Source organism: Hyla sarda, unplaced genomic scaffold (genome assembly GCF_029499605.1).
Source record: "Hyla sarda isolate aHylSar1 unplaced genomic scaffold, aHylSar1.hap1 scaffold_851, whole genome shotgun sequence".
NCBI lineage: Eukaryota > Metazoa > Chordata > Amphibia > Anura > Hylidae > Hyla > Hyla sarda.
This window is the reverse complement of record NW_026610879.1, coordinates 22,585-49,631: the sequence shown is the minus strand read 5'-3', so window position 1 is coordinate 49,631 and position 27,047 is coordinate 22,585. Positions and strand designations below refer to the sequence as shown.

Sequence of the window (27,047 nt, the reverse complement as noted above, 5' to 3'; positions counted from 1 at the left end):
AACCACCAGTACACACAGCAGAACCTAAACCCATACCATTATTGCTAAGCAGCAAGACAGGGGCCCATTGCACTCCCACGGGGCCTTTTTAAATGCAATCCATAACCCGGATTTGCCAGGAACCCTTCTTACTCCTCCTACTTGCATGTGACACTGGGCTTAGGATCTGCATAGGAAACACACACACAAGCACACACCTACCTTTGTTGCCTGCAGATGCCTCCTTGGCTGTCCCCAAACGGTATCAAACCAACACCCACGGGAAGCTGTAAGCATAGAGGACATGCCTGCACCCCATTGGACTTACCTGTGTGGGTTAAATCCGGGTTATTTGACAACCTATGGCGGTGATGGTTCTGCTCAGGCAGAGCAGTGCTGATGCTCCTCATAAAGCTGTCGCTGCTGTGAAGGTTCTAGGTGACATCACAAATCCCTTTGGTTACATACACAACAAAGCTGGGTTGTTGTTGTTTACACTCTGCAAGGCCTGTGGAAGTGAGTGACATCATAGCACTGTAGTTCTGAGGGTTCAAGATGGATGCAACAATCTCCTGTTGCTTCTATGAAGGCCGTAATAGACGACATCACCAAACAGCTCCATAGTCACATACACAGCAAAGGAGAGATGTTGTTTACACCTAGTGATGTCAGTGGTATTGAGTGACATCACAGCACAGTGCTAAGGCTCCTGGGCCTGGACACAGCAGCGGCTGCAATATCTCAACGGAGAATACGTTTATATCTATGTGTGTGTGTGCGCATATATATATATATATATATATATATATATATATATATATATATATATATTCTCCGCCGAAATCACTTTTAAACCCATTTCCACCTTTTTTTCCCTTCTCTTCCTCTTACTTTTTTTTCACGTTTTTTTACGTTTTTCTCCTTTTCGCCTCTTTTCTGGGCGTATTATTCTTCTTTTTCTTCTTTTTTTTCGTCTAATGCATACCCCATCAGTGCAGCAATGCTTATTCAATACCGCCAGCAGATGGAGACACTGGGGGATAATTTTCTAAGGATTTATACTGATTTTTCCTGTCTGAATTTGTCGCACAGAAAGTTGCAGGCCAAATATGTGTGACATTTCTGCGACTTTAGCTTCTAGAGCATTTTTACAACATTATACATAGGTGCTGAATACATAAAAAGCGACTGTTCAGCGACAGACAAGTCGCATCGGCTGAAAGTAGGCCAGAATGTCAGTCCATGTTGGAGCAGGTTTAGATACAGTCTAAAGCATAGATCTCAAAGTCTGTGCACAGAATTTAGCAAGGGCCTCGCACCTTCTGATGCATCAGGTAGGTGCACAATAGCATAGCCTAACCCTCTGTACTTTGGTCTATATTGATGCGGGACATAGACAGCCAGCTGATGACCAATCCATTAGTGCAATGGATGGCTGGAAGCATTTGTCTTTGCCTTTGCAATACCACAGAAGCAATGCATGGTCAATGTACAGCAATGACACACCTGTGTGAACAGCCAGGAGACCCCCCCCCCCCCCATGTTATGTTACATAGTTACATAGTTAGTACGGTCGAAAAAAGACATATGTCCATCACGTTCAACCAGGGAATTAAGGGGTAGGGGTGTGGCGCGATATTGGGGAAGGGATGAGATTTTATATTTCTTCATAAGCATTAATCTTATTTTGTCAATTAGGAACATTCAGCACCCACCCGCTATCAAGGCAGCTGCCTATCATGTCATGCCCTACCTGCACAGGTGTGCTGGCTACTCAAATGATCCAATTAAGGAGGCCATTTAGTCAGCAGCAGCAGAAGTCCTGTGCCTGGACGCTCCAACAGGGGCCAGACACAAGCAGAAGCAGAAGCAGCAGCAGCACCACCTTTTGTTTATTGGCTGCAGCAGCAGCAAGGCCCACAGGGCTGGCTAGCTGGCTAGCCAGCAAGCAGGTAGCAATGAAAGTAGGAATCTTTCTTTTTAACCCTGTAAGGGGGTGGTGCACTGTACCCGAAGATACTGCCATATCGGGTCAATGCATAGGGCGACGGAAGCAAGCTTCGAAATCGGCCCCCGTTCTCAAAAATCCATTTAATATATGGTCCCCAGATAGGGGACGTATCAGATATTAAACTGATAAGAACAGATACTACACTTGATCTTAGCCAAAAGGCCGAGAAGCGATAACCGTGAAAGGGGCGGGCCCAACAAGGTCCCCTTCATGGGCACTATCACTGCTTGCTGTCAGGGAGGCTGCCAGACAATTTTCCATGCACACTCTGGGCTGGGGGGCAGTCAACCACCAGTACACACAGCAGAACCTAAACCCATACCATTATTGCTAAGCAGCAAGACAGGGGCCCATTGCACTCCCACGGGGCCTTTTTAAATGCAATCCATAACCCGGATTTGCCAGGAACCCTTCTTACTCCTCCTACTTGCATGTGACACTGGGCTTAGGATCTGCATAGGAAACACACACACAAGCACACACCTACCTTTGTTGCCTGCAGATGCCTCCTTGGCTGTCCCCAAACGGTATCAAACCAACACCCACGGGAAGCTGTAAGCATAGAGGACATGCCTGCACCCCATTGGACTTACCTGTGTGGGTTAAATCCGGGTTATTTGACAACCTATGGCGGTGATGGTTCTGCTCAGGCAGAGCAGTGCTGATGCTCCTCATAAAGCTGTCGCTGCTGTGAAGGTTCTAGGTGACATCACAAATCCCTTTGGTTACATACACAACAAAGCTGGGTTGTTGTTGTTTACACTCTGCAAGGCCTGTGGAAGTGAGTGACATCATAGCACTGTAGTTCTGAGGGTTCAAGATGGATGCAACAATCTCCTGTTGCTTCTATGAAGGCCGTAATAGACGACATCACCAAACAGCTCCATAGTCACATACACAGCAAAGGAGAGATGTTGTTTACACCTAGTGATGTCAGTGGTATTGAGTGACATCACAGCACAGTGCTAAGGCTCCTGGGCCTGGACACAGCAGCGGCTGCAATATCTCAACGGAGAATACGTTTATATCTATGTGTGTGTGTGCGCATATATATATATATATATATATATATATATATATATATATATATATATTCTCCGCCGAAATCACTTTTAAACCCATTTCCACCTTTTTTTCCCTTCTCTTCCTCTTACTTTTTTTTCACGTTTTTTTACGTTTTTCTCCTTTTCGCCTCTTTTCTGGGCGTATTATTCTTCTTTTTCTTCTTTTTTTTCGTCTAATGCATACCCCATCAGTGCAGCAATGCTTATTCAATACCGCCAGCAGATGGAGACACTGGGGGATAATTTTCTAAGGATTTATACTGATTTTTCCTGTCTGAATTTGTCGCACAGAAAGTTGCAGGCCAAATATGTGTGACATTTCTGCGACTTTAGCTTCTAGAGCATTTTTACAACATTATACATAGGTGCTGAATACATAAAAAGCGACTGTTCAGCGACAGACAAGTCGCATCGGCTGAAAGTAGGCCAGAATGTCAGTCCATGTTGGAGCAGGTTTAGATACAGTCTAAAGCATAGATCTCAAAGTCTGTGCACAGAATTTAGCAAGGGCCTCGCACCTTCTGATGCATCAGGTAGGTGCACAATAGCATAGCCTAACCCTCTGTACTTTGGTCTATATTGATGCGGGACATAGACAGCCAGCTGATGACCAATCCATTAGTGCAATGGATGGCTGGAAGCATTTGTCTTTGCCTTTGCAATACCACAGAAGCAATGCATGGTCAATGTACAGCAATGACACACCTGTGTGAACAGCCAGGAGACCCCCCCCCCCCCATGTTATGTTACATAGTTACATAGTTAGTACGGTCGAAAAAAGACATATGTCCATCACGTTCAACCAGGGAATTAAGGGGTAGGGGTGTGGCGCGATATTGGGGAAGGGATGAGATTTTATATTTCTTCATAAGCATTAATCTTATTTTGTCAATTAGGAACATTCAGCACCCACCCGCTATCAAGGCAGCTGCCTATCATGTCATGCCCTACCTGCACAGGTGTGCTGGCTACTCAAATGATCCAATTAAGGAGGCCATTTAGTCAGCAGCAGCAGAAGTCCTGTGCCTGGACGCTCCAACAGGGGCCAGACACAAGCAGAAGCAGAAGCAGCAGAAGCAGCAGCAGCACCACCTTTTGTTTATTGGCTGCAGCAGCAGCAAGGCCCACAGGGCTGGCTAGCTGGCTAGCCAGCAAGCAGGTAGCAATGAAAGTAGGAATCTTTCTTTTTAACCCTGTAAGGGGGTGGTGCACTGTACCCGAAGATACTGCCATATCGGGTCAATGCATAGGGCGACGGAAGCAAGCTTCGAAATCGGCCCCCGTTCTCAAAAATCCATTTAATATATGGTCCCCAGATAGGGGACGTATCAGATATTAAACTGATAAGAACAGATACTACACTTGATCTTAGCCAAAAGGCCGAGAAGCGATAACCGTGAAAGGGGCGGGCCCAACAAGGTCCCCTTCATGGGCACTATCACTGCTTGCTGTCAGGGAGGCTGCCAGACAATTTTCCATGCACACTCTGGGCTGGGGGGCAGTCAACCACCAGTACACACAGCAGAACCTAAACCCATACCATTATTGCTAAGCAGCAAGACAGGGGCCCATTGCACTCCCACGGGGCCTTTTTAAATGCAATCCATAACCCGGATTTGCCAGGAACCCTTCTTACTCCTCCTACTTGCATGTGACACTGGGCTTAGGATCTGCATAGGAAACACACACACAAGCACACACCTACCTTTGTTGCCTGCAGATGCCTCCTTGGCTGTCCCCAAACGGTATCAAACCAACACCCACGGGAAGCTGTAAGCATAGAGGACATGCCTGCACCCCATTGGACTTACCTGTGTGGGTTAAATCCGGGTTATTTGACAACCTATGGCGGTGATGGTTCTGCTCAGGCAGAGCAGTGCTGATGCTCCTCATAAAGCTGTCGCTGCTGTGAAGGTTCTAGGTGACATCACAAATCCCTTTGGTTACATACACAACAAAGCTGGGTTGTTGTTGTTTACACTCTGCAAGGCCTGTGGAAGTGAGTGACATCATAGCACTGTAGTTCTGAGGGTTCAAGATGGATGCAACAATCTCCTGTTGCTTCTATGAAGGCCGTAATAGACGACATCACCAAACAGCTCCATAGTCACATACACAGCAAAGGAGAGATGTTGTTTACACCTAGTGATGTCAGTGGTATTGAGTGACATCACAGCACAGTGCTAAGGCTCCTGGGCCTGGACACAGCAGCGGCTGCAATATCTCAACGGAGAATACGTTTATATCTATGTGTGTGTGTGCGCATATATATATATATATATATATATATATATATATATATATATATATATATTTCTCCGCCGAAATCACTTTTAAACCCATTTCCACCTTTTTTTCCCTTCTCTTCCTCTTACTTTTTTTTCACGTTTTTTTACGTTTTTCTCCTTTTCGCCTCTTTTCTGGGCGTATTATTCTTCTTTTTCTTCTTTTTTTTCGTCTAATGCATACCCCATCAGTGCAGCAATGCTTATTCAATACCGCCAGCAGATGGAGACACTGGGGGATAATTTTCTAAGGATTTATACTGATTTTTCCTGTCTGAATTTGTCGCACAGAAAGTTGCAGGCCAAATATGTGTGACATTTCTGCGACTTTAGCTTCTAGAGCATTTTTACAACATTATACATAGGTGCTGAATACATAAAAAGCGACTGTTCAGCGACAGACAAGTCGCATCGGCTGAAAGTAGGCCAGAATGTCAGTCCATGTTGGAGCAGGTTTAGATACAGTCTAAAGCATAGATCTCAAAGTCTGTGCACAGAATTTAGCAAGGGCCTCGCACCTTCTGATGCATCAGGTAGGTGCACAATAGCATAGCCTAACCCTCTGTACTTTGGTCTATATTGATGCGGGACATAGACAGCCAGCTGATGACCAATCCATTAGTGCAATGGATGGCTGGAAGCATTTGTCTTTGCCTTTGCAATACCACAGAAGCAATGCATGGTCAATGTACAGCAATGACACACCTGTGTGAACAGCCAGGAGACCCCCCCCCCCCCCATGTTATGTTACATAGTTACATAGTTAGTACGGTCGAAAAAAGACATATGTCCATCACGTTCAACCAGGGAATTAAGGGGTAGGGGTGTGGCGCGATATTGGGGAAGGGATGAGATTTTATATTTCTTCATAAGCATTAATCTTATTTTGTCAATTAGGAACATTCAGCACCCACCCGCTATCAAGGCAGCTGCCTATCATGTCATGCCCTACCTGCACAGGTGTGCTGGCTACTCAAATGATCCAATTAAGGAGGCCATTTAGTCAGCAGCAGCAGAAGTCCTGTGCCTGGACGCTCCAACAGGGGCCAGACACAAGCAGAAGCAGAAGCAGCAGAAGCAGCAGCAGCACCACCTTTTGTTTATTGGCTGCAGCAGCAGCAAGGCCCACAGGGCTGGCTAGCTGGCTAGCCAGCAAGCAGGTAGCAATGAAAGTAGGAATCTTTCTTTTTAACCCTGTAAGGGGGTGGTGCACTGTACCCGAAGATACTGCCATATCGGGTCAATGCATAGGGCGACGGAAGCAAGCTTCGAAATCGGCCCCCGTTCTCAAAAATCCATTTAATATATGGTCCCCAGATAGGGGACGTATCAGATATTAAACTGATAAGAACAGATACTACACTTGATCTTAGCCAAAAGGCCGAGAAGCGATAACCGTGAAAGGGGCGGGCCCAACAAGGTCCCCTTCATGGGCACTATCACTGCTTGCTGTCAGGGAGGCTGCCAGACAATTTTCCATGCACACTCTGGGCTGGGGGGCAGTCAACCACCAGTACACACAGCAGAACCTAAACCCATACCATTATTGCTAAGCAGCAAGACAGGGGCCCATTGCACTCCCACGGGGCCTTTTTAAATGCAATCCATAACCCGGATTTGCCAGGAACCCTTCTTACTCCTCCTACTTGCATGTGACACTGGGCTTAGGATCTGCATAGGAAACACACACACAAGCACACACCTACCTTTGTTGCCTGCAGATGCCTCCTTGGCTGTCCCCAAACGGTATCAAACCAACACCCACGGGAAGCTGTAAGCATAGAGGACATGCCTGCACCCCATTGGACTTACCTGTGTGGGTTAAATCCGGGTTATTTGACAACCTATGGCGGTGATGGTTCTGCTCAGGCAGAGCAGTGCTGATGCTCCTCATAAAGCTGTCGCTGCTGTGAAGGTTCTAGGTGACATCACAAATCCCTTTGGTTACATACACAACAAAGCTGGGTTGTTGTTGTTTACACTCTGCAAGGCCTGTGGAAGTGAGTGACATCATAGCACTGTAGTTCTGAGGGTTCAAGATGGATGCAACAATCTCCTGTTGCTTCTATGAAGGCCGTAATAGACGACATCACCAAACAGCTCCATAGTCACATACACAGCAAAGGAGAGATGTTGTTTACACCTAGTGATGTCAGTGGTATTGAGTGACATCACAGCACAGTGCTAAGGCTCCTGGGCCTGGACACAGCAGCGGCTGCAATATCTCAACGGAGAATACGTTTATATCTATGTGTGTGTGTGCGCATATATATATATATATATATATATATATATATATATATATATTTCTCCGCCGAAATCACTTTTAAACCCATTTCCACCTTTTTTTCCCTTCTCTTCCTCTTACTTTTTTTTCACGTTTTTTTACGTTTTTCTCCTTTTCGCCTCTTTTCTGGGCGTATTATTCTTCTTTTTCTTCTTTTTTTTCGTCTAATGCATACCCCATCAGTGCAGCAATGCTTATTCAATACCGCCAGCAGATGGAGACACTGGGGGATAATTTTCTAAGGATTTATACTGATTTTTCCTGTCTGAATTTGTCGCACAGAAAGTTGCAGGCCAAATATGTGTGACATTTCTGCGACTTTAGCTTCTAGAGCATTTTTACAACATTATACATAGGTGCTGAATACATAAAAAGCGACTGTTCAGCGACAGACAAGTCGCATCGGCTGAAAGTAGGCCAGAATGTCAGTCCATGTTGGAGCAGGTTTAGATACAGTCTAAAGCATAGATCTCAAAGTCTGTGCACAGAATTTAGCAAGGGCCTCGCACCTTCTGATGCATCAGGTAGGTGCACAATAGCATAGCCTAACCCTCTGTACTTTGGTCTATATTGATGCGGGACATAGACAGCCAGCTGATGACCAATCCATTAGTGCAATGGATGGCTGGAAGCATTTGTCTTTGCCTTTGCAATACCACAGAAGCAATGCATGGTCAATGTACAGCAATGACACACCTGTGTGAACAGCCAGGAGACCCCCCCCCCCCCCATGTTATGTTACATAGTTACATAGTTAGTACGGTCGAAAAAAGACATATGTCCATCACGTTCAACCAGGGAATTAAGGGGTAGGGGTGTGGCGCGATATTGGGGAAGGGATGAGATTTTATATTTCTTCATAAGCATTAATCTTATTTTGTCAATTAGGAACATTCAGCACCCACCCGCTATCAAGGCAGCTGCCTATCATGTCATGCCCTACCTGCACAGGTGTGCTGGCTACTCAAATGATCCAATTAAGGAGGCCATTTAGTCAGCAGCAGCAGAAGTCCTGTGCCTGGACGCTCCAACAGGGGCCAGACACAAGCAGAAGCAGAAGCAGCAGAAGCAGCAGCAGCACCACCTTTTGTTTATTGGCTGCAGCAGCAGCAAGGCCCACAGGGCTGGCTAGCTGGCTAGCCAGCAAGCAGGTAGCAATGAAAGTAGGAATCTTTCTTTTTAACCCTGTAAGGGGGTGGTGCACTGTACCCGAAGATACTGCCATATCGGGTCAATGCATAGGGCGACGGAAGCAAGCTTCGAAATCGGCCCCCGTTCTCAAAAATCCATTTAATATATGGTCCCCAGATAGGGGACGTATCAGATATTAAACTGATAAGAACAGATACTACACTTGATCTTAGCCAAAAGGCCGAGAAGCGATAACCGTGAAAGGGGCGGGCCCAACAAGGTCCCCTTCATGGGCACTATCACTGCTTGCTGTCAGGGAGGCTGCCAGACAATTTTCCATGCACACTCTGGGCTGGGGGGCAGTCAACCACCAGTACACACAGCAGAACCTAAACCCATACCATTATTGCTAAGCAGCAAGACAGGGGCCCATTGCACTCCCACGGGGCCTTTTTAAATGCAATCCATAACCCGGATTTGCCAGGAACCCTTCTTACTCCTCCTACTTGCATGTGACACTGGGCTTAGGATCTGCATAGGAAACACACACACAAGCACACACCTACCTTTGTTGCCTGCAGATGCCTCCTTGGCTGTCCCCAAACGGTATCAAACCAACACCCACGGGAAGCTGTAAGCATAGAGGACATGCCTGCACCCCATTGGACTTACCTGTGTGGGTTAAATCCGGGTTATTTGACAACCTATGGCGGTGATGGTTCTGCTCAGGCAGAGCAGTGCTGATGCTCCTCATAAAGCTGTCGCTGCTGTGAAGGTTCTAGGTGACATCACAAATCCCTTTGGTTACATACACAACAAAGCTGGGTTGTTGTTGTTTACACTCTGCAAGGCCTGTGGAAGTGAGTGACATCATAGCACTGTAGTTCTGAGGGTTCAAGATGGATGCAACAATCTCCTGTTGCTTCTATGAAGGCCGTAATAGACGACATCACCAAACAGCTCCATAGTCACATACACAGCAAAGGAGAGATGTTGTTTACACCTAGTGATGTCAGTGGTATTGAGTGACATCACAGCACAGTGCTAAGGCTCCTGGGCCTGGACACAGCAGCGGCTGCAATATCTCAACGGAGAATACGTTTATATCTATGTGTGTGTGTGCGCATATATATATATATATATATATATATATATATATATATTTCTCCGCCGAAATCACTTTTAAACCCATTTCCACCTTTTTTTCCCTTCTCTTCCTCTTACTTTTTTTTCACGTTTTTTTACGTTTTTCTCCTTTTCGCCTCTTTTCTGGGCGTATTATTCTTCTTTTTCTTCTTTTTTTTCGTCTAATGCATACCCCATCAGTGCAGCAATGCTTATTCAATACCGCCAGCAGATGGAGACACTGGGGGATAATTTTCTAAGGATTTATACTGATTTTTCCTGTCTGAATTTGTCGCACAGAAAGTTGCAGGCCAAATATGTGTGACATTTCTGCGACTTTAGCTTCTAGAGCATTTTTACAACATTATACATAGGTGCTGAATACATAAAAAGCGACTGTTCAGCGACAGACAAGTCGCATCGGCTGAAAGTAGGCCAGAATGTCAGTCCATGTTGGAGCAGGTTTAGATACAGTCTAAAGCATAGATCTCAAAGTCTGTGCACAGAATTTAGCAAGGGCCTCGCACCTTCTGATGCATCAGGTAGGTGCACAATAGCATAGCCTAACCCTCTGTACTTTGGTCTATATTGATGCGGGACATAGACAGCCAGCTGATGACCAATCCATTAGTGCAATGGATGGCTGGAAGCATTTGTCTTTGCCTTTGCAATACCACAGAAGCAATGCATGGTCAATGTACAGCAATGACACACCTGTGTGAACAGCCAGGAGACCCCCCCCCCCCCATGTTATGTTACATAGTTACATAGTTAGTACGGTCGAAAAAAGACATATGTCCATCACGTTCAACCAGGGAATTAAGGGGTAGGGGTGTGGCGCGATATTGGGGAAGGGATGAGATTTTATATTTCTTCATAAGCATTAATCTTATTTTGTCAATTAGGAACATTCAGCACCCACCCGCTATCAAGGCAGCTGCCTATCATGTCATGCCCTACCTGCACAGGTGTGCTGGCTACTCAAATGATCCAATTAAGGAGGCCATTTAGTCAGCAGCAGCAGAAGTCCTGTGCCTGGACGCTCCAACAGGGGCCAGACACAAGCAGAAGCAGAAGCAGCAGAAGCAGCAGCAGCACCACCTTTTGTTTATTGGCTGCAGCAGCAGCAAGGCCCACAGGGCTGGCTAGCTGGCTAGCCAGCAAGCAGGTAACAATGAAAGTAGGAATCTTTCTTTTTAACCCTGTAAGGGGGTGGTGCACTGTACCCGAAGATACTGCCATATCGGGTCAATGCATAGGGCGACGGAAGCAAGCTTCGAAATCGGCCCCCGTTCTCAAAAATCCATTTAATATATGGTCCCCAGATAGGGGACGTATCAGATATTAAACTGATAAGAACAGATACTACACTTGATCTTAGCCAAAAGGCCGAGAAGCGATAACCGTGAAAGGGGTGGGCCCAACAAGGTCCCCTTCATGGGCACTATCACTGCTTGCTGTCAGGGAGGCTGCCAGACAATTTTCCATGCACACTCTGGGCTGGGGGGCAGTCAACCACCAGTACACACAGCAGAACCTAAACCCATACCATTATTGCTAAGCAGCAAGACAGGGGCCCATTGCACTCCCACGGGGCCTTTTTAAATGCAATCCATAACCCGGATTTGCCAGGAACCCTTCTTACTCCTCCTACTTGCATGTGACACTGGGCTTAGGATCTGCATAGGAAACACACACACAAGCACACACCTACCTTTGTTGCCTGCAGATGCCTCCTTGGCTGTCCCCAAACGGTATCAAACCAACACCCACGGGAAGCTGTAAGCATAGAGGACATGCCTGCACCCCATTGGACTTACCTGTGTGGGTTAAATCCGGGTTATTTGACAACCTATGGCGGTGATGGTTCTGCTCAGGCAGAGCAGTGCTGATGCTCCTCATAAAGCTGTCGCTGCTGTGAAGGTTCTAGGTGACATCACAAATCCCTTTGGTTACATACACAACAAAGCTGGGTTGTTGTTGTTTACACTCTGCAAGGCCTGTGGAAGTGAGTGACATCATAGCACTGTAGTTCTGAGGGTTCAAGATGGATGCAACAATCTCCTGTTGCTTCTATGAAGGCCGTAATAGACGACATCACCAAACAGCTCCATAGTCACATACACAGCAAAGGAGAGATGTTGTTTACACCTAGTGATGTCAGTGGTATTGAGTGACATCACAGCACAGTGCTAAGGCTCCTGGGCCTGGACACAGCAGCGGCTGCAATATCTCAACGGAGAATACGTTTATATCTATGTGTGTGTGTGCGCATATATATATATATATATATATATATATATATATATATATATATATATATTTCTCCGCCGAAATCACTTTTAAACCCATTTCCACCTTTTTTTCCCTTCTCTTCCTCTTACTTTTTTTTCACGTTTTTTTACGTTTTTCTCCTTTTCGCCTCTTTTCTGGGCGTATTATTCTTCTTTTTCTTCTTTTTTTTCGTCTAATGCATACCCCATCAGTGCAGCAATGCTTATTCAATACCGCCAGCAGATGGAGACACTGGGGGATAATTTTCTAAGGATTTATACTGATTTTTCCTGTCTGAATTTGTCGCACAGAAAGTTGCAGGCCAAATATGTGTGACATTTCTGCGACTTTAGCTTCTAGAGCATTTTTACAACATTATACATAGGTGCTGAATACATAAAAAGCGACTGTTCAGCGACAGACAAGTCGCATCGGCTGAAAGTAGGCCAGAATGTCAGTCCATGTTGGAGCAGGTTTAGATACAGTCTAAAGCATAGATCTCAAAGTCTGTGCACAGAATTTAGCAAGGGCCTCGCACCTTCTGATGCATCAGGTAGGTGCACAATAGCATAGCCTAACCCTCTGTACTTTGGTCTATATTGATGCGGGACATAGACAGCCAGCTGATGACCAATCCATTAGTGCAATGGATGGCTGGAAGCATTTGTCTTTGCCTTTGCAATACCACAGAAGCAATGCATGGTCAATGTACAGCAATGACACACCTGTGTGAACAGCCAGGAGACCCCCCCCCCCCATGTTATGTTACATAGTTACATAGTTAGTACGGTCGAAAAAAGACATATGTCCATCACGTTCAACCAGGGAATTAAGGGGTAGGGGTGTGGCGCGATATTGGGGAAGGGATGAGATTTTATATTTCTTCATAAGCATTAATCTTATTTTGTCAATTAGGAACATTCAGCACCCACCCGCTATCAAGGCAGCTGCCTATCATGTCATGCCCTACCTGCACAGGTGTGCTGGCTACTCAAATGATCCAATTAAGGAGGCCATTTAGTCAGCAGCAGCAGAAGTCCTGTGCCTGGACGCTCCAACAGGGGCCAGACACAAGCAGAAGCAGAAGCAGCAGAAGCAGCAGCAGCACCACCTTTTGTTTATTGGCTGCAGCAGCAGCAAGGCCCACAGGGCTGGCTAGCTGGCTAGCCAGCAAGCAGGTAGCAATGAAAGTAGGAATCTTTCTTTTTAACCCTGTAAGGGGGTGGTGCACTGTACCCGAAGATACTGCCATATCGGGTCAATGCATAGGGCGACGGAAGCAAGCTTCGAAATCGGCCCCCGTTCTCAAAAATCCATTTAATATATGGTCCCCAGATAGGGGACGTATCAGATATTAAACTGATAAGAACAGATACTACACTTGATCTTAGCCAAAAGGCCGAGAAGCGATAACCGTGAAAGGGGCGGGCCCAACAAGGTCCCCTTCATGGGCACTATCACTGCTTGCTGTCAGGGAGGCTGCCAGACAATTTTCCATGCACACTCTGGGCTGGGGGGCAGTCAACCACCAGTACACACAGCAGAACCTAAACCCATACCATTATTGCTAAGCAGCAAGACAGGGGCCCATTGCACTCCCACGGGGCCTTTTTAAATGCAATCCATAACCCGGATTTGCCAGGAACCCTTCTTACTCCTCCTACTTGCATGTGACACTGGGCTTAGGATCTGCATAGGAAACACACACACAAGCACACACCTACCTTTGTTGCCTGCAGATGCCTCCTTGGCTGTCCCCAAACGGTATCAAACCAACACCCACGGGAAGCTGTAAGCATAGAGGACATGCCTGCACCCCATTGGACTTACCTGTGTGGGTTAAATCCGGGTTATTTGACAACCTATGGCGGTGATGGTTCTGCTCAGGCAGAGCAGTGCTGATGCTCCTCATAAAGCTGTCGCTGCTGTGAAGGTTCTAGGTGACATCACAAATCCCTTTGGTTACATACACAACAAAGCTGGGTTGTTGTTGTTTACACTCTGCAAGGCCTGTGGAAGTGAGTGACATCATAGCACTGTAGTTCTGAGGGTTCAAGATGGATGCAACAATCTCCTGTTGCTTCTATGAAGGCCGTAATAGACGACATCACCAAACAGCTCCATAGTCACATACACAGCAAAGGAGAGATGTTGTTTACACCTAGTGATGTCAGTGGTATTGAGTGACATCACAGCACAGTGCTAAGGCTCCTGGGCCTGGACACAGCAGCGGCTGCAATATCTCAACGGAGAATACGTTTATATCTATGTGTGTGTGTGCGCATATATATATATATATATATATATATATATATATATATATATATATTTCTCCGCCGAAATCACTTTTAAACCCATTTCCACCTTTTTTTCCCTTCTCTTCCTCTTACTTTTTTTTCACGTTTTTTTACGTTTTTCTCCTTTTCGCCTCTTTTCTGGGCGTATTATTCTTCTTTTTCTTCTTTTTTTTCGTCTAATGCATACCCCATCAGTGCAGCAATGCTTATTCAATACCGCCAGCAGATGGAGACACTGGGGGATAATTTTCTAAGGATTTATACTGATTTTTCCTGTCTGAATTTGTCGCACAGAAAGTTGCAGGCCAAATATGTGTGACATTTCTGCGACTTTAGCTTCTAGAGCATTTTTACAACATTATACATAGGTGCTGAATACATAAAAAGCGACTGTTCAGCGACAGACAAGTCGCATCGGCTGAAAGTAGGCCAGAATGTCAGTCCATGTTGGAGCAGGTTTAGATACAGTCTAAAGCATAGATCTCAAAGTCTGTGCACAGAATTTAGCAAGGGCCTCGCACCTTCTGATGCATCAGGTAGGTGCACAATAGCATAGCCTAACCCTCTGTACTTTGGTCTATATTGATGCGGGACATAGACAGCCAGCTGATGACCAATCCATTAGTGCAATGGATGGCTGGAAGCATTTGTCTTTGCCTTTGCAATACCACAGAAGCAATGCATGGTCAATGTACAGCAATGACACACCTGTGTGAACAGCCAGGAGACCCCCCCCCCCCCATGTTATGTTACATAGTTACATAGTTAGTACGGTCGAAAAAAGACATATGTCCATCACGTTCAACCAGGGAATTAAGGGGTAGGGGTGTGGCGCGATATTGGGGAAGGGATGAGATTTTATATTTCTTCATAAGCATTAATCTTATTTTGTCAATTAGGAACATTCAGCACCCACCCGCTATCAAGGCAGCTGCCTATCATGTCATGCCCTACCTGCACAGGTGTGCTGGCTACTCAAATGATCCAATTAAGGAGGCCATTTAGTCAGCAGCAGCAGAAGTCCTGTGCCTGGACGCTCCAACAGGGGCCAGACACAAGCAGAAGCAGAAGCAGCAGAAGCAGCAGCAGCACCACCTTTTGTTTATTGGCTGCAGCAGCAGCAAGGCCCACAGGGCTGGCTAGCTGGCTAGCCAGCAAGCAGGTAGCAATGAAAGTAGGAATCTTTCTTTTTAACCCTGTAAGGGGGTGGTGCACTGTACCCGAAGATACTGCCATATCGGGTCAATGCATAGGGCGACGGAAGCAAGCTTCGAAATCGGCCCCCGTTCTCAAAAATCCATTTAATATATGGTCCCCAGATAGGGGACGTATCAGATATTAAACTGATAAGAACAGATACTACACTTGATCTTAGCCAAAAGGCCGAGAAGCGATAACCGTGAAAGGGGCGGGCCCAACAAGGTCCCCTTCATGGGCACTATCACTGCTTGCTGTCAGGGAGGCTGCCAGACAATTTTCCATGCACACTCTGGGCTGGGGGGCAGTCAACCACCAGTACACACAGCAGAACCTAAACCCATACCATTATTGCTAAGCAGCAAGACAGGGGCCCATTGCACTCCCACGGGGCCTTTTTAAATGCAATCCATAACCCGGATTTGCCAGGAACCCTTCTTACTCCTCCTACTTGCATGTGACACTGGGCTTAGGATCTGCATAGGAAACACACACACAAGCACACACCTACCTTTGTTGCCTGCAGATGCCTCCTTGGCTGTCCCCAAACGGTATCAAACCAACACCCACGGGAAGCTGTAAGCATAGAGGACATGCCTGCACCCCATTGGACTTACCTGTGTGGGTTAAATCCGGGTTATTTGACAACCTATGGCGGTGATGGTTCTGCTCAGGCAGAGCAGTGCTGATGCTCCTCATAAAGCTGTCGCTGCTGTGAAGGTTCTAGGTGACATCACAAATCCCTTTGGTTACATACACAACAAAGCTGGGTTGTTGTTGTTTACACTCTGCAAGGCCTGTGGAAGTGAGTGACATCATAGCACTGTAGTTCTGAGGGTTCAAGATGGATGCAACAATATCCTGTTGCTTCTATGAAGGCCGTAATAGACGACATCACCAAACAGCTCCATAGTCACATACACAGCAAAGGAGAGATGTTGTTTACACCTAGTGATGTCAGTGGTATTGAGTGACATCACAGCACAGTGCTAAGGCTCCTGGGCCTGGACACAGCAGCGGCTGCAATATCTCAACGGAGAATACGTTTATATCTATGTGTGTGTGTGCGCATATATATATATATATATATATATATATATATATATATATATATATATATTTCTCCGCCGAAATCACTTTTAAACCCATTTCCACCTTTTTTTCCCTTCTCTTCCTCTTACTTTTTTTTCACGTTTTTTTACGTTTTTCTCCTTTTCGCCTCTTTTCTGGGCGTATTATTCTTCTTTTTCTTCTTTTTTTTCGTCTAATGCATACCCCATCAGTGCAGCAATGCTTATTCAATACCGCCAGCAGATGGAGACACTGGGGGATAATTTTCTAAGGATTTATACTGATTTTTCCTGTCTGAATTTGTCGCACAGAAAGTTGCAGGCCAAATATGTGTGACATTTCTGCGACTTTAGCTTCTAGAGCATTTTTACAACATTATACATAGGTGCTGAATACATAAAAAGCGACTGTTCAGCGACAGACAAGTCGCATCGGCTGAAAGTAGGCCAGAATGTCAGTCCATGTTGGAGCAGGTTTAGATACAGTCTAAAGCATAGATCTCAAAGTCTGTGCACAGAATTTAGCAAGGGCCTCGCACCTTCTGATGCATCAGGTAGGTGCACAATAGCATAGCCTAACCCTCTGTACTTTGGTCTATATTGATGCGGGACATAGACAGCCAGCTGATGACCAATCCATTAGTGCAATGGATGGCTGGAAGCATTTGTCTTTGCCTTTGCAATACCACAGAAGCAATGCATGGTCAATGTACAGCAATGACACACCTGTGTGAACAGCCAGGAGACCCCCCCCCCCCATGTTATGTTACATAGTTACATAGTTAGTACGGTCGAAAAAAGACATATGTCCATCACGTTCAACCAGGGAATTAAGGGGTAGGGGTGTGGCGCGATATTGGGGAAGGGATGAGATTTTATATTTCTTCATAAGCATTAATCTTATTTTGTCAATTAGGAACATTCAGCACCCACCCGCTATCAAGGCAGCTGCCTATCATGTCATGCCCTACCTGCACAGGTGTGCTGGCTACTCAAATGATCCAATTAAGGAGGCCATTTAGTCAGCAGCAGCAGAAGTCCTGTGCCTGGACGCTCCAACAGGGGCCAGACACAAGCAGAAGCAGAAGCAGCAGAAGCAGCAGCAGCACCACCTTTTGTTTATTGGCTGCAGCAGCAGCAAGGCCCACAGGGCTGGCTAGCTGGCTAGCCAGCAAGCAGGTAGCAATGAAAGTAGGAATCTTTCTTTTTAACCCTGTAAGGGGGTGGTGCACTGTACCCGAAGATACTGCCATATCGGGTCAATGCATAGGGCGACGGAAGCAAGCTTCGAAATCGGCCCCCGTTCTCAAAAATCCATTTAATATATGGTCCCCAGATAGGGGACGTATCAGATATTAAACTGATAAGAACAGATACTACACTTGATCTTAGCCAAAAGGCCGAGAAGCGATAACCGTGAAAGGGGCGGGCCCAACAAGGTCCCCTTCATGGGCACTATCACTGCTTGCTGTCAGGGAGGCTGCCAGACAATTTTCCATGCACACTCTGGGCTGGGGGGCAGTCAACCACCAGTACACACAGCAGAACCTAAACCCATACCATTATTGCTAAGCAGCAAGACAGGGGCCCATTGCACTCCCACGGGGCCTTTTTAAATGCAATCCATAACCCGGATTTGCCAGGAACCCTTCTTACTCCTCCTACTTGCATGTGACACTGGGCTTAGGATCTGCATAGGAAACACACACACAAGCACACACCTACCTTTGTTGCCTGCAGATGCCTCCTTGGCTGTCCCCAAACGGTATCAAACCAACACCCACGGGAAGCTGTAAGCATAGAGGACATGCCTGCACCCCATTGGACTTACCTGTGTGGGTTAAATCCGGGTTATTTGACAACCTATGGCGGTGATGGTTCTGCTCAGGCAGAGCAGTGCTGATGCTCCTCATAAAGCTGTCGCTGCTGTGAAGGTTCTAGGTGACATCACAAATCCCTTTGGTTACATACACAACAAAGCTGGGTTGTTGTTGTTTACACTCTGCAAGGCCTGTGGAAGTGAGTGACATCATAGCACTGTAGTTCTGAGGGTTCAAGATGGATGCAACAATCTCCTGCTGCTTCTATGAAGGCCGTAATAGACGACATCACCAAACAGCTCCATAGTCACATACACAGCAAAGGAGAGATGTTGTTTACACCTAGTGATGTCAGTGGTATTGAGTGACATCACAGCACAGTGCTAAGGCTCCTGGGCCTGGACACAGCAGCGGCTGCAATATCTCAACGGAGAATACGTTTATATCTATGTGTGTGTGTGCGCATATATATATATATATATATATATATATATATATATATATATATATATTTCTCCGCCGAAATCACTTTTAAACCCATTTCCACCTTTTTTTCCCTTCTCTTCCTCTTACTTTTTTTTCACGTTTTTTTACGTTTTTCTCCTTTTCGCCTCTTTTCTGGGCGTATTATTCTTCTTTTTCTTCTTTTTTTTCGTCTAATGCATACCCCATCAGTGCAGCAATGCTTATTCAATACCGCCAGCAGATGGAGACACTGGGGGATAATTTTCTAAGGATTTATACTGATTTTTCCTGTCTGAATTTGTCGCACAGAAAGTTGCAGGCCAAATATGTGTGACATTTCTGCGACTTTAGCTTCTAGAGCATTTTTACAACATTATACATAGGTGCTGAATACATAAAAAGCGACTGTTCAGCGAACAGACAAGTCGCATCGGCTGAAAGTAGGCCAGAATGTCAGTCCATGTTGGAGCAGGTTTAGATACAGTCTAAAGCATAGATCTCAAAGTCTGTGCACAGAATTTAGCAAGGGCCTCGCACCTTCTGATGCATCAGGTAGGTGCACAATAGCATAGCCTAACCCTCTGTACTTTGGTCTATATTGATGCGGGACATAGACAGCCAGCTGATGACCAATCCATTAGTGCAATGGATGGCTGGAAGCATTTGTCTTTGCCTTTGCAATACCACAGAAGCAATGCATGGTCAATGTACAGCAATGACACACCTGTGTGAACAGCCAGGAGACCCCCCCCCCCCATGTTATGTTACATAGTTACATAGTTAGTACGGTCGAAAAAAGACATATGTCCATCACGTTCAACCAGGGAATTAAGGGGTAGGGGTGTGGCGCGATATTGGGGAAGGATGAGATTTTATATTTCTTCATAAGCATTAATCTTATTTTGTCAATTAGGAACATTCAGCACCCACCCGCTATCAAGGCAGCTGCCTATCATGTCATGCCCTACCTGCACAGGTGTGCTGGCTACTCAAATGATCCAATTAAGGAGGCCATTTAGTCAGCAGCAGCAGAAGTCCTGTGCCTGGACGCTCCAACAGGGGCCAGACACAAGCAGAAGCAGAAGCAGCAGCAGCACCACCTTTTGTTTATTGGCTGCAGCAGCAGCAAGGCCCACAGGGCTGGCTAGCTGGCTAGCCAGCAAGCAGGTAGCAATGAAAGTAGGAATCTTTCTTTTAACCCTGTAAGGGGGTGGTGCACTGTACCCGAAGATACTGCCATATCGGGTCAATGCATAGGGCGACGGAAGCAAGCTTCGAAATCGGCCCCCGTTCTCAAAAAATCCATTTAATATATGGTCCCCAGATAGGGGACGTATCAGATATTAAACTGATAAGAACAGATACTACACTTGATCTTAGCCAAAAGCCGAGAAGCGATAACCGTGAAAGGGGCGGGCCCAACAAGGTCCCCTTCATGGGCACTATCACTGCTTGCTGTCAGGGAGGCTGCCAGACAATTTTCCATGCACACTCTGGGCTGGGGGGCAGTCAACCACCAGTACACACAGCAGAACCTAAACCCATACCATTATTGCTAAGCAGCAAGACAGGGGCCCATTGCACTCCCACGGGGCCTTTTTAAATGCAATCCATAACCCGGATTTGCCAGGAACCCTTCTTACTCCTCCTACTTGCATGTGACACTGGGCTTAGGATCTGCATAGGAAACACACACACAAGCACACACCTACCTTTGTTGCCTGCAGATGCCTCCTTGGCTGTCCCCAAACGGTATCAAACCAACACCCACGGGAAGCTGTAAGCATAGAGGACATGCCTGCACCCCATTGGACTTACCTGTGTGGGTTAAATCCGGGTTATTGACAACCTATGGCGGTGATGGTTCTGCTCAGGCAGAGCAGTGCTGATGCTCCTCATAAAGCTGTCGCTGCTGTGAAGGTTCTAGGTGACATCACAAATCCCTTTGGTTACATACACAACAAAGCTGGGTTGTTGTTGTTTACACTCTGCAAGGCCTGTGGAAGTGAGTGACATCATAGCACTGTAGTTCTGAGGGTTCAAGATGGATGCAACAATATCCTGTTGCTTCTATGAAGGCCGTAATAGACGACATCACCAAACAGCTCCATAGTCACATACACAGCAAAGGAGAGATGTTGTTTACACCTAGTGATGTCAGTGGTATTGAGTGACATCACACAGCACAGTGCTAAGGCTCCTGGGCCTGGACACAGCAGCGGCTGCAATATCTCAACGGAGAATACGTTTATATCTATGTGTGTGTGTGCGCATATATATATATATATATATATATATATATATATATATATATATATTTCTCCGCCGAAATCACTTTTAAAACCCATTTCCACCTTTTTTTCCCTTCTCTTCCTCTTACTTTTTTTTCACGTTTTTTTACGTTTTTCTCCTTTTCGCCTCTTTTCTGGGCGTATTATTCTTCTTTTCTTCTTTTTTTTTCGTCTAATGCATACCCCATCAGTGCAGCAATGCTTATTCAATACCGCCAGCAGATGGAGACACTGGGGGATAATTTTCTAAGGATTTATACTGATTTTTCCTGTCTGAATTTGTCGCACAGAAAGTTGCAGGCCAAATATGTGTGACATTTCTGCGACTTTAGCTTCTAGAGCATTTTGACAACATTATACATAGGTGCTGAATACATAAAAAGCGACTGTTCAGCGACAGACAAGTCGCATCGGCTGAAAGTAGGCCAGAATGTCAGTCCATGTTGGAGCAGGTTTAGATACAGTCTAAAGCATAGATCTCAAAGTCTGTGCACAGAATTTAGCAAGGGCCTCGCACCTTCTGATGCATCAGGTAGGTGCACAATAGCATAGCCTAACCCTCTGTACTTTGGTCTATATTGATGCGGGACATAGACAGCCAGCTGATGACCAATCCATTAGTGCAATGGATGGCTGGAAGCATTTGTCTTTGCCTTTGCAATACCACAGAAGCAATGCATGGTCAATGTACAGCAATGACACACCTGTGTGAACAGCCAGGAGACCCCCCCCCCCCCATGTTATGTTACATAGTTACATAGTTAGTACGGTCGAAAAAAGACATATGTCCATCACGTTCAACCAGGGAATTAAGGGGTAGGGGTGTGGCGCGATATTGGGGAAGGGATGAGATTTTATATTTCTTCATAAGCATTAATCTTATTTTGTCAATTAGGAACATTCAGCACCCACCCGCTATCAAGGCAGCTGCCTATCATGTCATGCCCTACCTGCACAGGTGTGCTGGCTACTCAAATGATCCAATTAAGGAGGCCATTTAGTCAGCAGCAGCAGAAGTCCTGTGCCTGGACGCTCCAACAGGGGCCAGACACAAGCAGAAGCAGAAGCAGCAGAAGCAGCAGCAGCACCACCTTTTGTTTATTGGCTGCAGCAGCAGCAAGGCCCACAGGGCTGGCTAGCTGGCTAGCCAGCAAGCAGGTAGCAATGAAAGTAGGAATCTTTCTTTTTAACCCTGTAAGGGGGTGGTGCACTGTACCCGAAGATACTGCCATATCGGGTCAATGCATAGGGCGACGGAAGCAAGCTTCGAAATCGGCCCCCGTTCTCAAAAATCCATTTAATATATGGTCCCCAGATAGGGGACGTATCAGATATTAAACTGATAAGAACAGATTACACTTGATCTTAGCCAAAAGGCCGAGAAGCGATAACCGTGAAAGGGGCGGGCCCAACAAGGTCCCCTTCATGGGCACTATCACTGCTTGCTGTCAGGGAGGCTGCCAGACAATTTTCCATGCACACTCTGGGCTGGGGGGCAGTCAACCACCAGTACACACAGCAGAACCTAAACCCATACCATTATTGCTAAGCAGCAAGACAGGGGCCCATTGCACTCCCACGGGGCCTTTTTAAATGCAATCCATAACCCGGATTTGCCAGGAACCCTTCTTACTCCTCCTACTTGCATGTGACACTGGGCTTAGGATCTGCATAGGAAACACACACACAAGCACACACCTACCTTTGTTGCCTGCAGATGCCTCCTTGGCTGTCCCCAAACGGTATCAAACCAACACCCACGGGAAGCTGTAAGCATAGAGGACATGCCTGCACCCCATTGGACTTACCTGTGTGGGTTAAATCCGGGTTATTTGACAACCTATGGCGGTGATGGTTCTGCTCAGGCAGAGCAGTGCTGATGCTCCTCATAAAGCTGTCGCTGCTGTGAAGGTTCTAGGTGACATCACAAATCCCTTTGGTTACATACACAACAAAGCTGGGTTGTTGTTGTTTACACTCTGCAAGGCCTGTGGAAGTGAGTGACATCATAGCACTGTAGTTCTGAGGGTTCAAGATGGATGCAACAATCTCCTGTTGCTTCTATGAAGGCCGTAATAGACGACATCACCAAACAGCTCCATAGTCACATACACAGCAAAGGAGAGATGTTGTTTACACCTAGTGATGTCAGTGGTATTGAGTGACATCACAGCACAGTGCTAAGGCTCCTGGGCCTGGACACAGCAGCGGCTGCAATATCTCAACGGAGAATACGTTTATATCTATGTGTGTGTGTGCGCATATATATATATATATATATATATATATATATATATATATATATATTCTCCGCCGAAATCACTTTTAAACCCATTTCCACCTTTTTTTCCCTTCTCTTCCTCTTACTTTTTTTTCACGTTTTTTTACGTTTTTCTCCTTTTCGCCTCTTTTCTGGGCGTATTATTCTTCTTTTTCTTCTTTTTTTTCGTCTAATGCATACCCCATCAGTGCAGCAATGCTTATTCAATACCGCCAGCAGATGGAGACACTGGGGGATAATTTTCTAAGGATTTATACTGATTTTTCCTGTCTGAATTTGTCGCACAGAAAGTTGCAGGCCAAATATGTGTGACATTTCTGCGACTTTAGCTTCTAGAGCATTTTTACAACATTATACATAGGTGCTGAATACATAAAAAGCGACTGTTCAGCGACAGACAAGTCGCATCGGCTGAAAGTAGGCCAGAATGTCAGTCCATGTTGGAGCAGGTTTAGATACAGTCTAAAGCATAGATCTCAAAGTCTGTGCACAGAATTTAGCAAGGGCCTCGCACCTTCTGATGCATCAGGTAGGTGCACAATAGCATAGCCTAACCCTCTGTACTTTGGTCTATATTGATGCGGGACATAGACAGCCAGCTGATGACCAATCCATTAGTGCAATGGATGGCTGGAAGCATTTGTCTTTGCCTTTGCAATACCACAGAAGCAATGCATGGTCAATGTACAGCAATGACACACCTGTGTGAACAGCCAGGAGACCCCCCCCCCCCCATGTTATGTTACATAGTTACATAGTTAGTACGGTCGAAAAAAGACATATGTCCATCACGTTCAACCAGGGAATTAAGGGGTAGGGGTGTGGCGCGATATTGGGGAAGGGATGAGATTTTATATTTCTTCATAAGCATTAATCTTATTTTGTCAATTAGGAACATTCAGCACCCACCCGCTATCAAGGCAGCTGCCTATCATGTCATGCCCTACCTGCACAGGTGTGCTGGCTACTCAAATGATCCAATTAAGGAGGCCATTTAGTCAGCAGCAGCAGAAGTCCTGTGCCTGGACGCTCCAACAGGGGCCAGACACAAGCAGAAGCAGAAGCAGCAGAAGCAGCAGCAGCACCACCTTTTGTTTATTGGCTGCAGCAGCAGCAAGGCCCACAGGGCTGGCTAGCTGGCTAGCCAGCAAGCAGGTAGCAATGAAAGTAGGAATCTTTCTTTTTAACCCTGTAAGGGGGTGGTGCACTGTACCCGAAGATACTGCCATATCGGGTCAATGCATAGGGCGACGGAAGCAAGCTTCGAAATCGGCCCCCGTTCTCAAAAATCCATTTAATATATGGTCCCCAGATAGGGGACGTATCAGATATTAAACTGATAAGAACAGATACTACACTTGATCTTAGCCAAAAGGCCGAGAAGCGATAACCGTGAAAGGGGCGGGCCCAACAAGGTCCCCTTCATGGGCACTATCACTGCTTGCTGTCAGGGAGGCTGCCAGACAATTTTCCATGCACACTCTGGGCTGGGGGGCAGTCAACCACCAGTACACACAGCAGAACCTAAACCCATACCATTATTGCTAAGCAGCAAGACAGGGGCCCATTGCACTCCCACGGGGCCTTTTTAAATGCAATCCATAACCCGGATTTGCCAGGAACCCTTCTTACTCCTCCTACTTGCATGTGACACTGGGCTTAGGATCTGCATAGGAAACACACACACAAGCACACACCTACCTTTGTTGCCTGCAGATGCCTCCTTGGCTGTCCCCAAACGGTATCAAACCAACACCCACGGGAAGCTGTAAGCATAGAGGACATGCCTGCACCCCATTGGACTTACCTGTGTGGGTTAAATCCGGGTTATTTGACAACCTATGGCGGTGATGGTTCTGCTCAGGCAGAGCAGTGCTGATGCTCCTCATAAAGCTGTCGCTGCTGTGAAGGTTCTAGGTGACATCACAAATCCCTTTGGTTACATACACAACAAAGCTGGGTTGTTGTTGTTTACACTCTGCAAGGCCTGTGGAAGTGAGTGACATCATAGCACTGTAGTTCTGAGGGTTCAAGATGGATGCAACAATCTCCTGTTGCTTCTATGAAGGCCGTAATAGACGACATCACCAAACAGCTCCATAGTCACATACACAGCAAAGGAGAGATGTTGTTTACACCTAGTGATGTCAGTGGTATTGAGTGACATCACAGCACAGTGCTAAGGCTCCTGGGCCTGGACACAGCAGCGGCTGCAATATCTCAACGGAGAATACGTTTATATCTATGTGTGTGTGTGCGCATATATATATATATATATATATATATATATATATATATATATATATATATTCTCCGCCGAAATCACTTTTAAACCCATTTCCACCTTTTTTTCCCTTCTCTTCCTCTTACTTTTTTTTCACGTTTTTTTACGTTTTTCTCCTTTTCGCCTCTTTTCTGGGCGTATTATTCTTCTTTTTCTTCTTTTTTTTCGTCTAATGCATACCCCATCAGTGCAGCAATGCTTATTCAATACCGCCAGCAGATGGAGACACTGGGGGATAATTTTCTAAGGATTTATACTGATTTTTCCTGTCTGAATTTGTCGCACAGAAAGTTGCAGGCCAAATATGTGTGACATTTCTGCGACTTTAGCTTCTAGAGCATTTTTACAACATTATACATAGGTGCTGAATACATAAAAAGCGACTGTTCAGCGACAGACAAGTCGCATCGGCTGAAAGTAGGCCAGAATGTCAGTCCATGTTGGAGCAGGTTTAGATACAGTCTAAAGCATAGATCTCAAAGTCTGTGCACAGAATTTAGCAAGGGCCTCGCACCTTCTGATGCATCAGGTAGGTGCACAATAGCATAGCCTAACCCTCTGTACTTTGGTCTATATTGATGCGGGACATAGACAGCCAGCTGATGACCAATCCATTAGTGCAATGGATGGCTGGAAGCATTTGTCTTTGCCTTTGCAATACCACAGAAGCAATGCATGGTCAATGTACAGCAATGACACACCTGTGTGAACAGCCAGGAGACCCCCCCCCCCCCATGTTATGTTACATAGTTACATAGTTAGTACGGTCGAAAAAAGACATATGTCCATCACGTTCAACCAGGGAATTAAGGGGTAGGGGTGTGGCGCGATATTGGGGAAGGGATGAGATTTTATATTTCTTCATAAGCATTAATCTTATTTTGTCAATTAGGAACATTCAGCACCCACCCGCTATCAAGGCAGCTGCCTATCATGTCATGCCCTACCTGCACAGGTGTGCTGGCTACTCAAATGATCCAATTAAGGAGGCCATTTAGTCAGCAGCAGCAGAAGTCCTGTGCCTGGACGCTCCAACAGGGGCCAGACACAAGCAGAAGCAGAAGAAGCAGCAGCAGCACCACCTTTTGTTTATTGGCTGCAGCAGCAGCAAGGCCCACAGGGCTGGCTAGCTGGCTAGCCAGCAAGCAGGTAGCAATGAAAGTAGGAATCTTTCTTTTTAACCCTG

At 46.0% G+C, this 27,047-nt stretch overlaps 11 non-coding genes across 11 annotated transcripts; all 11 read right to left on the bottom strand.

Moving 5' to 3' along the window:
* Nucleotides 1-1,973: 1,973 nt before the first annotated feature.
* Nucleotides 1,974-2,164, bottom strand: LOC130347813 (U2 spliceosomal RNA). Its single transcript, XR_008885678.1, has one exon. It is a non-coding gene; the product is annotated as a U2 spliceosomal RNA (small nuclear RNA).
* A 2,091-nt stretch (nucleotides 2,165-4,255) lies between these two features.
* LOC130347812 (U2 spliceosomal RNA) lies at nucleotides 4,256-4,446 on the bottom strand. Its single transcript, XR_008885677.1, has one exon. It is a non-coding gene; the product is annotated as a U2 spliceosomal RNA (small nuclear RNA).
* Nucleotides 4,447-6,541: 2,095 nt separating this feature from the next.
* On the bottom strand, nucleotides 6,542-6,732 carry LOC130347811 (U2 spliceosomal RNA). The gene has a single exon (XR_008885676.1). It is a non-coding gene; the product is annotated as a U2 spliceosomal RNA (small nuclear RNA).
* A 2,087-nt stretch (nucleotides 6,733-8,819) lies between these two features.
* LOC130347810 (U2 spliceosomal RNA) lies at nucleotides 8,820-9,010 on the bottom strand. The gene has a single exon (XR_008885675.1). It is a non-coding gene; the product is annotated as a U2 spliceosomal RNA (small nuclear RNA).
* Nucleotides 9,011-11,092: 2,082 nt separating this feature from the next.
* On the bottom strand, nucleotides 11,093-11,283 carry LOC130347809 (U2 spliceosomal RNA). Its single transcript, XR_008885674.1, has one exon. It is a non-coding gene; the product is annotated as a U2 spliceosomal RNA (small nuclear RNA).
* Nucleotides 11,284-13,376: 2,093 nt separating this feature from the next.
* On the bottom strand, nucleotides 13,377-13,567 carry LOC130347808 (U2 spliceosomal RNA). Its single transcript, XR_008885673.1, has one exon. It is a non-coding gene; the product is annotated as a U2 spliceosomal RNA (small nuclear RNA).
* Nucleotides 13,568-15,657: 2,090 nt separating this feature from the next.
* Nucleotides 15,658-15,848, bottom strand: LOC130347807 (U2 spliceosomal RNA). Its single transcript, XR_008885672.1, has one exon. It is a non-coding gene; the product is annotated as a U2 spliceosomal RNA (small nuclear RNA).
* A 2,093-nt stretch (nucleotides 15,849-17,941) lies between these two features.
* On the bottom strand, nucleotides 17,942-18,132 carry LOC130347800 (U2 spliceosomal RNA). Its single transcript, XR_008885669.1, has one exon. It is a non-coding gene; the product is annotated as a U2 spliceosomal RNA (small nuclear RNA).
* A 2,081-nt stretch (nucleotides 18,133-20,213) lies between these two features.
* On the bottom strand, nucleotides 20,214-20,404 carry LOC130347797 (U2 spliceosomal RNA). Its single transcript, XR_008885666.1, has one exon. It is a non-coding gene; the product is annotated as a U2 spliceosomal RNA (small nuclear RNA).
* A 2,092-nt stretch (nucleotides 20,405-22,496) lies between these two features.
* Nucleotides 22,497-22,685, bottom strand: LOC130347798 (U2 spliceosomal RNA). Its single transcript, XR_008885667.1, has one exon. It is a non-coding gene; the product is annotated as a U2 spliceosomal RNA (small nuclear RNA).
* A 2,089-nt stretch (nucleotides 22,686-24,774) lies between these two features.
* Nucleotides 24,775-24,965, bottom strand: LOC130347853 (U2 spliceosomal RNA). The gene has a single exon (XR_008885714.1). It is a non-coding gene; the product is annotated as a U2 spliceosomal RNA (small nuclear RNA).
* Nucleotides 24,966-27,047: the final 2,082 nt, after the last annotated feature.